Raw genomic sequence first — 18,452 nt, forward strand, 5'->3', positions numbered from 1 at the left:
CTCGTGTTGCATTTTTCAGCTCCATCAATTCACTTATATTCCTTTCTATTTTGTCCATTCTTGTTAGCATTTCGTCACATCTTTTTTCAACGTTCTTAGTTTCTTTGCATTTGGTTAGAACATGTTCTTTAAGTTCACAGAAGTTTCTTACTACCTACCTTCTGAAGTCTGATTCTGTCATTTCATCACAGTCGTTCTCCCTCCAACCTTGTTCTCTTGCTGGTTAGGAGTTGTGATCCCTTGTAGGAGGAGAGGTGTTCTGGTTTCGGGTGTTTTCATCTTTTTTACGCTGGTTTCTTCCCATCTTTAAGGATTTATCCACCTGTCGACTTTGTAGTTGCTGGCTTTCAGATTGGGTCTCAAATCTTTCAGATTGACGTTCTGTTTGTTGATGAAGAGGTTATTTCTGTTTCTTGGTTTTCCTTCTGACAGTCTGGCCCCTCTGCTGTAGGTCTGCTGAGGTTCACTCCAGGCCCTGCTTGCCTGAGGTTCACCTGCAGCAGCTGCTGAACAGTAAGGGTTGTTACCAGTTTTCTTCTTCTGCTATCTTTGTCCCAGAAGGATACCCGCCTAGTGTCAATCTGATCTCTCCTTTATGAGGTGTCTCTTTGGATATATAGGGGTCAGGGAGCTGCTTGAGGAGACGGTCTCTTCTTTATAGGAGCTCAAATGGTGAGCTGTGAGCTCTGTTGTTCATTCAGAGCTCCTGGGCAGGTACGTTTAGGTCTGCTGCAGCAGAAATCATAAACTGCTTTTTGTTCCCAGGTGCTCTGTCCCAGGGATTTAGGGCTTTATTCATGAGTTTCCGTTATGCTGCTGCCTTCTTTTCTTTTTCCTTCAGACCTGCCCTGCCCGGCAAGGAGGCAGCCTAGTCACTGTCGGCCTGTAGAGGCTTTGCTGAGCTGCTGTGGGCTCCGCCCAGCTGCCAAGTGAACTTCCCTGCAGTCCTGTTTATATGGGTGTAGTTAGAACTGCTTTGGCCATGGAGGCCCGCCTCTGTTGAGGTGGAGTCTCTCTGCTGTGGTGGGCTGCCTCAGCAGTGGCGGGTTGCCTTGGCAACGGCGGGCTGCCTTAGCATTGGCCGACTACCTCCGGTCGTGGCGGGCTGCCTCGGTAATGGCGGATGCCCCTCCCCCACAGAGCTGGACCGTCCTGGGTTCAGCTGCACTTGCTGTGAACCTCTCAATCCAGAGTTTCTGGTTGCTGTTCTTTTGTGGGGGTGGGACCAGCCGAGCCTGATCACCTGGCTCCCGGCTTCAGAGCCTTTCTTAAGTTTGTGTTCCAGTCGCCTGTTGAAGAGGCGCCGGTGTCTGTTTGTTTTCCCCTGCGGCCACTCACTGTGCTGGCTTAAACAGCAGCACTGAGGTTTGTGGCGCTTTTTTTTTTTTTGCCCTGGAATCTACTGTCCTGGTTCCCTGCTCAGTCCCCTTTTTAAACAGACGAATAGGCGACTTCCCGTGGCTCCAATCGCCAGCCAAAAGGGCACCCGGACCGGTGTATTTTGTATGGAGAACCGCTGCTCCGGGGCACCAACAAAGCAACCGCATGGGGCAAAGCAGTGGCGCCGGCCGGCACAGCCGCACTGGCCGCAACAGCCGCGCTGGTGACCTGTGGAGCTTCTCTGCCTGGGAATTTCCTAGTCTGTGGGCAATAAAAATGCGGCATCCACTCACCCTCTGCACTTTCACTGGGAGCTGCAATCCTGAGCTCTTCCTAAACGGCCATCTTGGATCCTCCTCTATAAATGTATTTTCTTATTCAGAAAAGGTAAAACCACAAGTAATGACTGACACTGAAAGGAAAGAAGATAGAAGTGTCAAACACAGGCTGGGTAATCCCAATTACCCACCTGACCCACCTCTAATCCCAATACTTTGGAAGGCTGAGGCAGGAGGATCACTTGAGTCCAAGAGTTCAAGACCAGCTTGGGCAACATAGTGAGACCCTGTCTCTGCAAAAAAAAAAAAAAAAAAAAAAACAAAAGCTGGGCACAGTGATACACACTTGTAGTCCCAGCTACTAGGAAGGCTGAGATGGAAGGATGGCTTGAGCCCAGGTAGTCAAGGATGCAGTGAGCTGTGTTAGTACCACAGCACTCAAGCATGGGTGACAAAGTGAGACACTGTCTCTAAAAGAAAAAGAAATGACAAACACAGAAGGGTCCTCAGAGAGGATCTACAACTCTTTTGTTGCACAACAACTTAAAGACTTTTAATAATTGAAATTTCTTTAAATATGCATTGTTTTTATTCATGCAGAATATTTATTTTACCATTTTCGATTCATAACTCTTGCCAAAGTAATCTCACTGGCAGTTAAAACGTGTTTACTCTCACTGTTCTGATTAAAGAAAGCAATTTTATTATAATTAAAATCAAGAAATTTGTGAGTTTTGACATTCCATTCATTTCCCTCCTGCATTATTTCCATTTTTAACTCTATTTTTTATTGATAAACTTAGAGCCTTTTAATTAGCTAATGTTTGGAAGTGGGCAGTCACAGGAATCCCTCCAAAACATGCTAGATTATGGTCAAGGGAATATCGTCATTATTTGATTTTCTTTTTTTTCAGGACATAGAACAGATTTAAATGCCTCCTTCTGTAAAAGGTACAGATTTGACATACAATATCTGCTAAGCCCTTGTTTTCTTCTGATGATTAGTTTCTGATTGAGAAAATTACAGATACACAGAGTATGTATTTGTTATATGTTAAGGTTATTCAAGCAAATTTATTTTTATTTATTCATGTTGAATTTGGTTCCTAGCTTTTTTAGTTGCTTGAAATTCAGGCCAATTTGTAATGTTGAGATATTTGTCTTTCTTTATTTCATATTCTTCCAAAGCAGCAAGTTATTTGGAAGGATATTGAATAATTCCAATGAAAAATTTGCAACAATATTTTTATTTTACATTTGTTACAATTTTCACTTAATAACATTATAGTTTTATGTAGTTGCTGCAATGTATTTCAGTTTCTAATGTAGTATCTTAATCATACTCAATATTCAAAACATGCTTGCTGAATGATAATCATAATAAACTACATTACACTTAAAATAGTTTTTGCTATTCTGTTAATTTTACTTAATTTTTCATATAATTTTTATAATAGATACCTACTGCTAAAATATTATTTTCATCAGTTGGAACACTGAAATGACCCTTTGTTTTGCTAGACAGTATCTCCATCTACACAAATAAATACTATTCATAGAATCTAACTTAAGGACCCATATTTTCAAGAAAATCTTGTATTGTACAAAACAAGCTATTTTCAAGCAAGAAAATGAGATTGAGAGGTAGAGTCAAGGATCTCTAACTTGTGAGTTCACCGTTGTATCTAGGAACTATCTGGTAACATGCCTTACCTGCCAGGGTAGGGAATGAGTATGTCATATAACTTACTTAGAAGTCCTAGGCCGTGGAGAGCTGTATAAATTAAAATGAACATCTAGAATGACTGTTGGAAGCCAGAGCTATGCACAGAGCATCTGTATAATGTGCTCTGTGTGGTTGGCATTGCTAAACAGACAAGCTGTCACATTCTGTACTAGCTGAATATTCTAGGGCTCTTCCTCTGTCAACCAAGGTAGAGGACATGGCAGTAGTCAAACCTCAAGGTGACAAAAACCTAAAGTAGTGTGTGAGCCCTGTATTAGAGGGAAATTTACAAGTGTAGTAAGGGAGAGGCATCTCTTTTCACAGCACCTATATCATAATCCAAATGCATCCTTGGACTGAGAACATCCCTATTAAAACAAAGGCACATTCTGTAATGACAGGGCCATTGCTCAGTGTATCTATATCTTAACAAAACCAAAATCTCTAGAAAGGGTTGGATTAAATATTTATAAGCAAAACAAAAACAAATATTTCTAATATTGTAAGCATTTAATGGGAGAAATGAATAACATATTGTGAAACTCAACAAAGAACATTACCATCAATTTAATTAACACAAAGGGTAAATGAATATATTTCAGTTTATTAAAAAGGAAAAATAGTATATTTTAGTTATTTAGAAAAAGGTATTATATGTGTTGCTTATTCTAATGGAGAAATAAATTTGTTGTTTTTAATTTTTATAAATATTTTCTTTTTAAGCAAAGAATGATAATCCTTAAATGGCAGATGTATGGCTGTAGGCGACAGTCTATCAATTATGGCTATTTGGTGCCACCTAGTGGTAAAGGGCTTTTTAAAAATCAATTTGTGTTACTTCTGCCTTTAGAAAATTTGTAGTGAAAAATAATTTATAGATGGCTGAACGGCCGCCTAAAAGAGATACAAATTAAGACAGAATTCATTTTATACCCATAGACATTAACTGAAATTGGCTGTTACACTCAACATTGGACTGACATCTGGTTTGACTGAGATAGAATGTTTTATGACTAAAAGAGCTGACTTGGGGTTGACAGCTTTTTATTCTATTCTATTTTTATTTTTCAGTTGGCTAATTGGCTTCTAAAGTCAAGGCTATAGATATAAGATTCATGTAAAGTTAGAGATGATGTACTATCACATAATTACTATAATATTATCGATATAATAAATGACATACTTGTGTCATTCTGTGGCCATAGTGAAACTAATATATGCCTAATAACGTAGAGAAGACTTAAAAGTGCCAGATATTATTTTTAGAATTCGGGATGGGCATGCCAAATTTAGTGACCATACCATTAATAGCCTCCTGACCGAGCTCTTATTATTTTTTTTTTAAGAGAACCTGTTCCAGTCACAGCTGCCAGAAGGAGCAGATGCACAAACCATCGGCCATCCCTGGGGTACAGCTCATTGAACCTGAGTGAGTTCTAGGCAGATATGAGATAATCTTATTCTCTCTTCTAGCCATTTGTGGTGGGGACATGAAGGGGCTAAATCAGATGAATGATGATAGGATGTTTAGCATGAATATTCATTATAAGCCAAGATCGAAGCCAATACAGTGGAATGTCAAAGCCATTTTCAAGTTATAGAATCCGTGAAGAAACAGAATAAGGCAATATTTAGAGAAGCCAGAATGCTGGGGCCATATGTGGAGAAAATCAAAGATGAGAGAACCTATAATTTATGAGAGAAAGGAGTAATCTTCATTTTTGACTTTCAATGCCAGTCTCCCCAGCTTTTCGCTCGTTTTCTTTCTCGGTTGTCCCTGATAATGCCTTCCAATGACTTCCTTCTTCCATGACCTAGAGGTTTTTGATTCTTTCAACCAAATTATTCCACACTGTAAAGTTATGTTTCAAATTGGTGACATTGATTTTGTCAAATGGGAATGATATCTTTCATAAAATATTTATGAATATCAGCTTGTTACCAGGTATAGAATATTTGACTGAAATTTTAATGTTACACTGAATTTTAAACCCTGAATTTTGCTTTTGATAATATTTCATAAGTGTGTATGTTTCTCCTGTATTTCCTATTCAGCAAGCACCTATTGTTGCCTCATAGAAGTATTTGGGCATAGAGTGTGTTATGTACACTCCTGTTTCTGGCATGGGTTTCCAGAAGTCCTACATTGGCTGGGTTTGTGTTGTGGATGGGTATAGAATTATATGCATAAACCCATGTTTGGAGAAATGTAAAGTGAGACAGACTTATCTAGAGACACATAAATACCATAAAGTGAAGAAGAGAGAGACTTGTAAGACTTAGAGCAGAGACGGAGTTAAGTCTGACTTCTTGATAGTATGCTGGGGATAGAGAGGGACCAGGGAACATAGACCTGAGGGTGGAAATGGCTGTCTTCTCTGTCTAGGCAGTGGGGACCATATGATGCCACAAAGAGTTCTATTAATAATACCTCAAAAGGAGTAGCAAAAGGATCTGGAATGTGCAGAACCATGTGGCCAGGAAGAAAGACCTGTGCTGATGACCAAAGCCAGATGGACCCCTTTCCCTCATATTTGATCCTGCATAAGATCCTAGAACTATGCTATCACTCTGGAAAAAATTCAGGAAGAGCTAAGTATTCAAGACCTAGGAAGAATGGAGGCCAGAAACTAGAAATGAAGTTATACAGAACAGTAGTTATTGGACTCAGGTGCATGAGCTGAAATTCGGATACATAATTCTAAAATATGAAGTGTTTCAGTGCTATTTCATATTGACCAATATTTACATTAATTTTACAAACACATTAAGAAAGCTTTTCGTCCCTATTTTAGGGGTTTCTCTAAAAAACTGTTTGCTCCAGGATCACCCAAGTATTTATTGAAACAAGCAGATTTTTCAGGCTGTACTCCAGATGCACTGTTTCTATAGGATCAGAGCTTAGGGGAAACGATTTAAAAGAAGTGTCCAGGCTCTTCAGATTTGTAGCCAGATGAGTGTAGCCATCAAAATGACTCCGTGTTTCAATCAATATTTATTATTAAAGACTTGTTAGGTTAACTATGGTTCATTTGGAGACCCTTTTAGGTAGGAGAATAAGTTATCATTTTTACTAAATTTGCTCTAAAATCATTGTGTAGGAGGATGCATACATAATCTCAATTGTTAAGGATAATAGTTATATAGTGATCAGTCCAGTTAACAGTCATGGACTTCCCTGACTTAAAATTATTTCTGCACTAAACACTCCTTTAAAGTATCTAAACAAGGTAGATGTAGCCACTCCTCAGTTGTGAGTTTTTCCTTTTATCCTATAACTGACCTTTTCCCAATTTTAGGATCTGAGGGACAGGGAAGATGAGGTGTTATTGGTGGCTCTAGCCTTTCCCCTCACTTATCTTTCAGAGTTGTGTGTAGGAACTTGACCACACAACAGATTTGAGGGGTACTTCTGGATCAAGAATATCTTTAGTACCAGAATATCAACATACATATCTTAATTTTTAACCATATATTAATAATTTAAGATAATTTTTTTCAAGAAGGGCATAATTCAGGTAGAGAAAAAAGGTAGAGAGAGCAGGTAGCATCGCTCTTACTCCTCACAATTAGCACAGTGATAGAGATGAATCTACTTGAACAGAGCTTTTATCTCATGTAATGTGAAGATAGTTCGTACAAATATTTTTGGGGATCACAGAGCAGGGGTAGGCGAGGCCAAACTTGAGTCACTGCCCTGGAGAGGGCAGAAAGTTAGTACTGGCAGTAATCTCAGCGTGGACTTCTGGACAGTCCAGGCACAGCATGAGGCCGACTTAGTAGAGCACGTGGATGACAAATGGTGACAAAACTAAATTTAGTCTTTCAAATGTTTTCTCTAATGATAGGGACTGATTCTTCTCTGAGTTTTCTCATGCTTCTATTTAGAATATCTACAAGGAGCTTGCTAGGGTCTAAATGTCGGTACTCCTCAAAATTCGTATCTTAATAGCTAATCAGCAATAGTATAGTATTAAGAGGTGATGCCTTTGGGAGTGATTAATTCATGAGAGCCCCACTCTCACGAATGGGATTAGTGCCTTTGTAAAAGGGATTGAATAAAGCTATCTTCTCCTTCTGCCTTTTGAGGACACAGCAACAAGGCACCATCTATGACACAGAGAACAAGGCTTCATCAGACACCGAATCTGCCTGAGCCTTGATCTTGGACTTCCTTGACTCCAAAACTGTGAGAAATAAACTGATTCTACTTATAGATCACCCAGTCTCAGGTTTGCTGTTATAGTTTCCCAGATGGACTAAGACAGTGCCCTGTGAAAATCACTAAATTAAGTACAGTATAAGAAATCCCAGAAGACTCCGGGTGTGGCGGCTCACACCTGTAATTCCAGCACTTTGGGAGGTCAACAGACAGATCACTTCACATTAGGAACTCGAGACCAGCTTTGCCTACATGGTGAAATCCCATCTCTACTAAAAATACAAAAAATTAGCTGGGTGTGGTGATGCACACCTGTAATCCCAGATACTCAGGGGACTGAGGCAGAGGAATCACTTGAACCTGGGAGGTGGAGGTTACAGTGAGCTGAGATTGCACCACTGCACTCCAGCCTAGGCAATGGAAAGAGTGAGACTCTGTCTCAAAAACAAAAACAAAAGAAAAGGAAAAAAAAAAAGAAATATTAGAAGAGCGCATCTCCATGAGCCTAAGGTAAATAGAAAGTAACAGTAATTTTGGGACTCTTCCCCTGGCTTCCAGTTCTCATCCAGCAGCCTTTGCTTGTTTTCATATGGCAGTTCACATCATTTTATTGACAACCTAGGCATTACTTAGGCATTTGAGATACAAAGATTCAAAACCCAGTTTCTGTCCTCAACAAACACATGAACCAAAACTTACAATATAACTTCATACATACTATGCCCGAGTGATGCACAAAGACAGCAAAGACCAACTTGAGATTTTTAAGAAAGTTCTTTAGGAGAGATGGTGAACAGAGCTGAATTTGGGAATTGGTGTGAAAAAAATTAGAAAACCACATTCTAGGAGATGAAAACATACAAAGTAAGAGATGGAAATGTGATACCACATGGTACAAGTGAGGAACACACTCAAGCAAGTGCAGATGATGAATGATGAGGGCTCAAAGCACTGGCAAAAAGAATAGAAAAAGTGGCTCTGAGAAAAATTTAGAAGGTGAAGTTGGTGGACATTCATACTTGGCTGGATATGAGGAGAAAGGGAACTCTTCAGATGTCTCAAGATTCTTGTTTTACAGATTGGGTAAAAGATGGCCTTACATAGTCAGGAAATACCTGTAGGCAAGAAGGAGATTTAAGACAAAGATAAAACATGTTAAATGAATTGCATTTGAGGTGCCTATGGGACATTTATTTGGCTACAGAAAGCAAAACATTGGATATGAATCTCTAGAGTTTTAAATAAATGTCAGTGCTTCAGATACACATTTGGATATTGCAGTTATACTGGTGGCAGTTAAAAACATGGGAGAGAGTGATTTCATTCAAAGAGGTTTAGAATGAAGAAGAGCAGTGGGCAAAGTGAGAACATCTCCATTTATGGGAGACTGGAGTCTGTAGTTGTAGTTGTAGTGTGAGAGGTCACACACTGGCTGCAAGTATAACTCATATGGTTCATCTGGCCATTATTGCCTTGGATGACCTTGACTTGGTTTGTCCTTGCTAGTTGACTGCCTGCTTCTTCTAAACTCACTGACTTCACAGGCCTTGGGCATAAGAATCTCGGGGTACTTGTTTCTCCTATTCCTTACAGATGTGTTAGCTTGAGTCTTTACTATTTTATTTGGCTCCATCTTGCTTTTAATTCATTACATATAGAACCATTGGCATCAGTCTGTTGACTTCTGAGAAACACAGGGAAAGACACATGGTGGAATGCTGTGATTTGTAATTTTTTTTCCCTTTTTACCAGTAGGATCAATGTTTCATATGAGCTCTAGTAAATGAAAGTTAAATCAAGGCTGTTCTAATTAAAGCTGAGTGTATGTCCCAGAACAACTCTTGCTCAAATCTGCCCTTACCTCTCTAGCAGCCCCTTAGACAATTCCTCAGAACCCTGGAGCTTTATGGAGCACAGTTAGACACTGTTATAGGGTAAACAATGTGTACTTTATGAAACAGGGTTTAAACCCTAATTCTATGACTCACTGGCTATGTATTTGTCTTCTGACAGATTGCTTACTTTTTATGAGACTTATATTCTTCAGGTATAAAACATAATTACTTCATGGGCTTGTTAGCATCAGATGAGATAATGTGTCAATGCAAAGCACAAAGGGCATGGGACTCTCAAAAAATGATAATTTTCTTGCTTTTGCCACAGGTAGGCCTTGATAGACAATTGACGGAACCAAAATAAAATCATAGAATTCATACAAAAGGGTTGAGAAAGGGTTGAGAACTAGCTAATCCAACCTCCCTAGGGAGTTCCTTTCAACATATCCACATTAGATGGGGACTGCCTGAAGATTGCTTAGAGACTGGGGGCTCTTTTTTTCATCCCGTTTTGGTGATAGATTCTGTTTCGCTTATCTACACCTCAGACTGAGTAAAAAATCTGACCCATTATTTTAAGATTTATTCTTTGGAACGACATATATTATGTAGTCATTCAGGTGTTAATGGTAATTATTCAAGTTTTAAAGCCAGGTTACCAAGGGTTATATAAATTAGGATCTTGTGTTGGTTAAAAGATATATGAACATACGCATTTCTGTGTGTACGTGTATGTTTAGAGATAAACCACCAGTCAAGATGTATATGAAAATGTAATAGGGGTTCATTGTGTATTGGTATTATAAAAACATTTCTTCTTGATAAAAACTTCATGAAATGACCTTTTCATTTAATAAATATACTTTCACAGACATTATCTGTTTTTGGTCTTGATCCTCTTAACAGTTGTTAAAGATAGGAAGGGAAGATGTTATTTTTATTCTCCACTCTTAGGGATGCACAGAGGCTCACCCACACACCCACTCCACACATGTGCCCCTCCCAACCTGAAACTCAGAGGGATGAAATTATTTTCTGAGAGTGACTCTGAGGTTTATTGGGAATGATGGAAGAAGAATTAAACTCAGATCTTCTAACTCTTCTTCTCCCCACACCTTTTGTTTTGTTTTGTTTTTGTTTTGTTTAGTCAGAATGTCCCATTCCCTCAGCTCTGTGGCTTTTGCCATAACTTACAGGCTTCCTATCATTTGGGTTGTTATTCCCTGAATGCACCCCTGTTTGTTAACTTTGTAATTAAAACGAGGTATCTAGATCTGTGCATAATAGTAAGGTGTAATCTGAAAAGCACATAATACAGTTTATTACCTTCCTTAATTATGACATTACACATTTATTAAATCAAGACATAATATTTTTATTAAATATGCATGCATTTCAGCTAATTTAAAACAATATTTTATATTTTCGTTATGAAATTGTTAAATGTTCACTGTGGGACATTTGAGAAGTACAGACCAGGAGGCAAAAAATCAGTCATGTATCACCGGTAGTTCCTGTATCCAAAGATAACTTCTTTAAATAGTGTATTTTGTGATTTTCCCAACTAGAAAACAAGCTCTATGGGGATAACATTTTGATTTACTTTGTTCAATGTTCATCCCATGCCAAGATCATTACTTGGCCTATTTGTAGGCCCTTAAATCAAATTTGTTGAATGATTGAATAAAATATTCATATGTATGTTTATATTTTTAGTATACAAGGGGACCTGGAAAATTTTGTATTTTGACTTTTTCCAGCTTATATTATTATTGATAGTATTTGAATTTTTATGTTATCATAAATTCTGTCATAATGATTGCATAATACTCTACTGAATGAATATACTATCCTTTTATTGGACACTAGGTTGTTTTTTATATTTTGCTTCAATAACAAGTAGTGCTATCAGAAACATCTCTGTGCATATTTTTTATAATTTTTCAGAAAGATCTTTTTCATGTACTTTCAAAGTGAAATTATTGGTTCAAAGATGTGAACAGTTCAGAAGAAACATTCCTATTACTTAGTTACATATAGTTACATTCCTATTACACAGTTACGTATACTTAGAGTATATATTGAATTTGTGGTCATCCACTGTCATTGAATATTCAGCTATTTTTTACTTCAAAGTTTACATATATGTGCTTTAGGTCTGTTATGCAGGCACTATGAATTCATGTTACTGTACAATCCTTGTTTATATTTTCTCCCACTTTGCAATAGCAACCACTTATTTCTTTCCGGTCAGAATTAAGTAGCAGTTCCACTCTTTGCTTCTACTACCTTCTGAGAGATGAGATTGTCAGCAAGACAAGTTAAGAATTTGTCTGATGCTCAGCTTTTTAGCATAATGAGATTTCTAGCAGATGTCTTTATAGTGGAACTGCCCCATTAATGCTATATTTTTATCTCTGTGACAGATTTTTAATCTGTGTTAAGAAAGCAATGTCCATATCTTTTGTCAGGCTGGGCAGTCTCTTACAGGCGGTTACACTGTATTCCTATAGTTTCTGTCCCTTCAAATGGCTTTTATCTTTACCCATCCATGTATTTCCAAATGGAAACTATACTGGTTCAAAACAAAGCATAAATATTTTTCATAAAAACAAAAACATAATGCATATTCCGATCTAATTTTAGAGGTCATAGACCTCAGTTGTAGAAATCCTAAGAATGCTAAAAGTATAAAGAAACCCCCAAGTAATCCCCAAATCTTACAGTTTTAGAGATTGTATCTCTAACATTTTGCCATATTTCATCTAGATTTCTCTCTCTCTCTCTCTCTTTGTGTGTATGTATATGTGTGTGTGTGCACGCGTGTGCGCGCGCACGTATGTGTATGTGTGTGCTGGGTATAGCTAACTATATGTGCAACTTTAACCTTGAGATTATATTTAATATTTATTATAAGCATTTCCCTAACACTGTAACAACTTTTGAAAAAAGCCTCATTTAATTCAGGCTATAGCTAATTTAATCATGTTCCTGCATTTTTATTTGTTGCCGTTTGTCCCTAATAAAGATAATTTTTCCACAAATATCTTAGTATATAAATCTGTATATACAACTGTGATAAGCTCCTCCAGATAGATTCCTAGATATAGAATTACCTGGAGAATATGCTGCATTATTATAAGCTGTGTCTCTATGTTCCTATATTTCCACACTCTGGTCAACACTGAGTTTTTGTAATCTTTGCTAATTTTATAGGTGAAATTGATGTTTTACAGTTTTAATACTCATTTGATTGTTAGTGAGGATAATTTTTTTAATCTTTTAGGTCACTTTTATATTTTCTTAATTTTAGATCTGTTATCGTTACTTGCTCCTCCTATGTAGGGACCAGCTATTTCATTCTCTTTATTTATATATTTTTTTTCAATTAGGTACTTTTAAACTTAGTTTATTTTATAAAATTAATTCATGTGTATATTTTTAAAATCAAATGTTAGGAGGCTTATAACCAAGAACAGTAGCCCTAGGCTTACTCCTACCCTCTAACAATTCAATTTTTTCAGAGGCATTCACTTTCAACCATGTTAGCTATTCATCCACTGTTTCTTCCATATTTCTTAAGAACATGCTAAGATAGTTAATTAAAATATTTTACATGTAGATATTATTGACTTACTATGAAATTATCTGTCTTATAAATTCCCCACACCCACAGATACATGTTTCCTGTCCACCCTACCTCTCAAATATTGTTATGACACAATTTCTCGGTTAGGATCAGTAGTTGCTTTCACTAGCACAGCTATGTAAATCTTGCTCATAGTCGATTAAATTCTTCTGTGAGTTATAGTTCTCCTATTTTGTTGTTTATTTAGTTTTCCATGCATTTGTTACTAATCTAGTTTCAAATCACCTGGAGCTGTAAAACTCTTGTTAATGCTATTACATATACCAGATGATTTTTTCCCTTCACTTGGTGGCATCCCTTGTGTGACCCTCTGGGTTCCTTGTCTTATCTGTGCTACTCACTGGTCCTAATGTACATTTGTCACTGAGAGATCCCTTTACCTCTCTCTTACATTGAATTCCATGTTTCTTTCTTGAGTTTCTCTCTTCAGCAGTTTCCTGTAAAAGAGTGTACAAGACATGACATTTTTGAGACCTTGTGTACTTTTAAGTTAGCCATTAAACTTGAGCAATAGTTTGGCTTTTTATGTATTGCTATATGGAAACAATACCCCTTCAGAATTTAAAAAAACCATGATGGCTTCATTGTTTCTGGTGTTCTTGTTTCTGATATTGTCATTGAGACATCTGACATATATATATATATATATATATAGATAGATAGATAGATAGATAGATATATAGATATATAGATATATATTTTTAAGATGGAGTCTTGCTGTCTTGCCCAGGCTAGAGTGCAGTGGCATGATATCGGCTCACTGCAACCTCCACCTCCCGAGTTCAAGTGATTCTCCTGCCTCAGCCTCCCCAGTAACTGGGATTACAGGCATGCACCACCACAACTGGCTAATATTTCTATATATGTATTTTTTACTATTATTCTTCAAGTTCTGGGGTATATGTGCAGAACGTGCAGGTTTGTTACACAGGTATACATGTGCCATGGTGGTTTGCTGCACCCATCAACCCGTCATCTACATTAAGTATTTCGCCTAATGCCATCTCTCCCCCTGCCCCCACCCCACAACAGGGCCTGATGTGTAATGTTCCCCTCCCTGTGTCTATGAGTTCTCATTGTTCAACTCCCACATATGAGTGACAACATACGGTGTTTGGTTTTCTGTTCTTGTGTTAGTTTGTTCAGAATGATGGTTTCCAGTTTCATCCATGTCTCTGCAAAGGACATGAATTCATCCTTTTTCATGGCTACATAGTATTCCAAAGTGTATATGTGCAACATTTTTTTTTTCTTTTTTCTTTCTTTCTTTCTTTCTTCTTTTTTTTTTTTTTTTTTTTTTTGAGTCGAATTCTTGCCCTGTCACTAGGCTGGAGTATAGTGATGTGATCTCAGCTCACTGTGACCTCCACCTCCTGGGTTCAAATGATTTTCTTGCCTCAGCCTTACAGGAGCTGATATCAAGGCATGCACTGCCACACCTGGCTAACTTTTTGTATTTTAGTAGAGACGGGGTTTCGCCATGTTGACCAGGATGATCTCCATCTCCTGACCTCGTGATCCGCTCACCTCGGCCTCCAAAGTGCTGGGATTACAGGTGTGAGCCACAGTGCCTGGCCACATTTTCTTTATCCAGTCTATCATTGATGAGCATTTGGGTTGGTTCCAAGTCTTAGGAGGGATGGGGTTTCACCATGTTGGCCAGATGGGTGTTGAACTCCTAACCTCAAGTGATCACCCACCTCAATCTTCCAAAGTGCCAAGATTACAGACATGAGATACGGTGCCCTGCTGAGATGCCTGACGTATTTTTATTCCCACTCTTCATATTTGACTTATTTTCTCTCTGCAACTAAACTCTAAAATTTTCATTTACCTCTAGTGTTCTGACATTTCATCCTTTTTTGGTATGGTATGGCAAATCAGTCCCATGCTCGGCCTCATCCTCAGAAGACCCAGTTTTGGGTCTTTAACAACTCCAAAAAGTAAACTTTCTGTATTCTGAATTGGGAAGTAGTCACCTTGATGGAGAAACAAGTTGCAGGGATGATTCTTTTGAATTGTATTTATTTGTTCATTCAGTCATTCTTTTTTTGCATTCAACAAACACTTACTAAATACTAATAATGTGGCAAGCATAGTGCCTGACAATTAAGATATGGGGAGTCATATCTTGTCCTCTCAAGGAGTTAACAGTTTGGCTTCTTTATATTTTATTAGCATTATAATTATGTTTTTCTGTTCTTTAGTATGAAACCCTAATATTCACCTATATCTTTAAATAAGTTTAGACTTTTCTCCAACCACTTGCTTTACTTTGTTTTTTCATACTGTAATTGGAGAAGCATTTGTTAGAAGAACACTCTGTGCCACATTCAGTGCTGGAAGTCAGGGAAACATAGGTAAGCCAAGCATGGAGACTCTGCCTATACCTTACTCTTTAGATCTCTTCATTTACCTTCTCCTGTGCCCTGGAGTCTGAGAACTAATAGAGATTTACTTTACTCCAAGGCTTCTGAAAATGAGCAGGGAACAAATCTTTTTCTCTTAGATTCTTAATCTTAGATTTCTTTTTTCGTTTAAATTCACCTTATCTCCAGTTGTAGTACTCTACCTGAGAGGGGCAGAGGACAGGAATAAATCAACATTTTTTTCTTTCTTTCTCTGGTTAGAAGTGTATAAGCGCTATGGTGGTAGTCAGAGGGTGGAGGTAGTCAGAGACGGTTTATTTAAATAAAAAAGACAAAAATGTGATAACTTAGCTCCTTGTTCTCCCTTGAAGTAATGGAGGTCAAGTTCTACAGTGAGAATAAGCTATGTCCCAGGGCAAAAATGAAGTATGGAAAAGCACACCTTTTAATGACATTCCATTTCTTTCTCTCACAGTGCACTCTCTCCATTTCTTTGGCAGTAGGAGTGAAAAATGGCTTGTCAATTACTTTACCAGCTCTGACCTTTGTAATTAAAACAATACTACAAGATTTCCCCTGACTCTGCCATTTTTATTCTCTGTTATGTGCACATAAGTTTTTGGGATTCTTGAATTCTTCCATTTGCCAACCAAAATTTAGAAACTTTCTCAAAAAGTCTTTTTGTATATATGTTTAAAAGGGACATTTGAAATAGGAGGAGCTCATGCTACAGTTTTTAACCATCTTCAAACCTAAATTCAGGAGAGAATATGTTTATTCTCATCACAATTCTTACAGTCCAAATTCTAAATAATTATTTATATTTGTCAACAACCTTTATTTATTGTAGCTTGTTTCTTTTTTTACAACACTAACAGATCAGGAAATTTATAATTTCATCCTTCTATGTAAATGAACTCTATGATTGATTATATCACATTCAACACCAACATGCAATTTCAATACATTTTCAACTTTATTCTTTAAAAATATTTTTTTCATCGTGGATCCATAATGGCTTATTAGAAAATAACAACAAAAATGCAAAAGAGAGTACAGGTAGATTTTGGTTAATAATCATGAACTTATACATACCTTAAAGGTTAAGCAATTGCCAACTTTTCATGATAAAAGCTCTATAGATTTTGTAGGTTTTTAAATTAAAAATATTTTTTGAAAGTTTGAACTTAGTTTAAGACGCACATTTTAATTTTGTTTTTGAAAGATGAACTTTATATAATACTTAAATAAGTTATGTAATGCCGCAAAGAGAAAATCGGCTAGCATCGTTGGTTACTGTTAGAGGGCTCACCAGCAGGTGTTAGATATCTTGAGCAATTCAAGCTAAGATGAATACAGGATGGAGTAGGAGACATAAAAAGCAGAACAAGGACTGAATATATATAAGTCAGCACAGCCTGAATTAAAATCCTCTTAATGCTCTTCTTGCTTCTTTTAAAATCTGTACAGTATTAGGTTGGTACAGGAGTAATTTTTCCTTGCTTTCAATGGCAAAAACCGCAATTACTTTTGCACCAACCTAATACTTTGCTGATAAAGTGGCTTACTTGAATATCAATACTTTCAAAATGTCAAAAAGGCTATTCTTCAATCCATTGGTTAAGAGTAGGTGTGATAGTTTACAAGTAAACCTCTGTTCTGGGAAGGGCAAACGTTTGCTGATGGGACACGTAGAATTGGCTTGCTTCCTAATGCATTTTAGGTTATCCACTTGAATCTTCCATCCTATGATTGTTTCTGCTGTGATCTTGCCTCATGATCTGATCAGTTCTTTGCAGTACTTGTCTATGTTTTTTCTGTAAATACTGGTCTTCAGTTTCCCTCTTCGCTCTACTTGCTTTCCTGAGAAAATTCTCATGGTTTAAATACCTCCATATACAGATAGTGCTTCTATACATATGCTTATCACTGGACTATTGGCTGCGTTTTAGAGTCCTGTCTCAGCTTGACTTCCAGACATATCTACTTAAATATTCCACAGGCACCTCAAATGTAATAGGTGTAAAAGGGAATACGTGTATTCCCTTCCAACACCTCTCACTTTCAGCCAAATCTTGGTCAACTAACCAACCAAATATCAAAAATTCTTCATGCTCTATCTTAATAGTAATGCTAGCTATCTAGACCCAACATTCATAATACCATATTTCACCTTCTCCTTCACTACTCATAGATGATAAATATCTAAGTCTAGAAATTTCACCCTTACATATTTTCTTAAATCTCTATCTTCCATGCCTGATTTCTTGCTATAATTTCCATAGATAAGGCCCTAACAATTTATTTTAAAACTATGTAATAAAGAATATATAATACATATGTCAATTATGGAGCATAATAACACATAAGAACCTATACCCAATAAAAATCAGACTATTATCAAAACCTTTGATCTTGACTGTGCTTTCATCTTTGATCCCATCTCCATGTTTTTCTATCTCCATGGAGAGTAGCAACTTCCCTGAATTGTATGTTCATAATTTCCAATTTTTCAGTTTAAAAATCACATCTATCTATCCATAAACAATATGTTGTTTAGTTTTATTTATTTTGAGCTTAATCACACACACACACACACACACACACACACACACACACACACAAAACACACACACACAGGCATATGTTTTTCTAATGTTTAGTTTTTCATTCAAAATTATCCATTTATGATTCATTCATGTTGTATGCAGAAGTGGTTCCTCCTCTTTCACTGCTGTATAATATTTTATTGTAGAATATATAAAAATGCATGTGTCATACTCCTTGTCTAAGAACATTGAAGTTGTTTCCAGGATTCTGCTATTATAAACAATGTTGCTATGAACATTTTCATGAATTTCACTGGGGGTTCATAAGCAAAAGATTCTCCACATCATATAGCTCAGAGTCAAATGCTTTGGGTATGGGGTATGTGAATGTTCAAATGATGGTGTCCATCATTTTACAAAATGTTCGTACTGTTTTATCATATCTTTAACAAACCTAATATGACTAAACATTAACTTTTGTCAATCTGGTAATCTAAATATTGC

The sequence above is a fragment of the Sapajus apella genome, unplaced genomic scaffold (genome assembly GCF_009761245.1).
Source record: "Sapajus apella isolate SASKATOON/1434 unplaced genomic scaffold, GSC_monkey_1.0 scaffold7, whole genome shotgun sequence".
Classification (NCBI taxonomy): domain Eukaryota; kingdom Metazoa; phylum Chordata; class Mammalia; order Primates; family Cebidae; genus Sapajus; species Sapajus apella.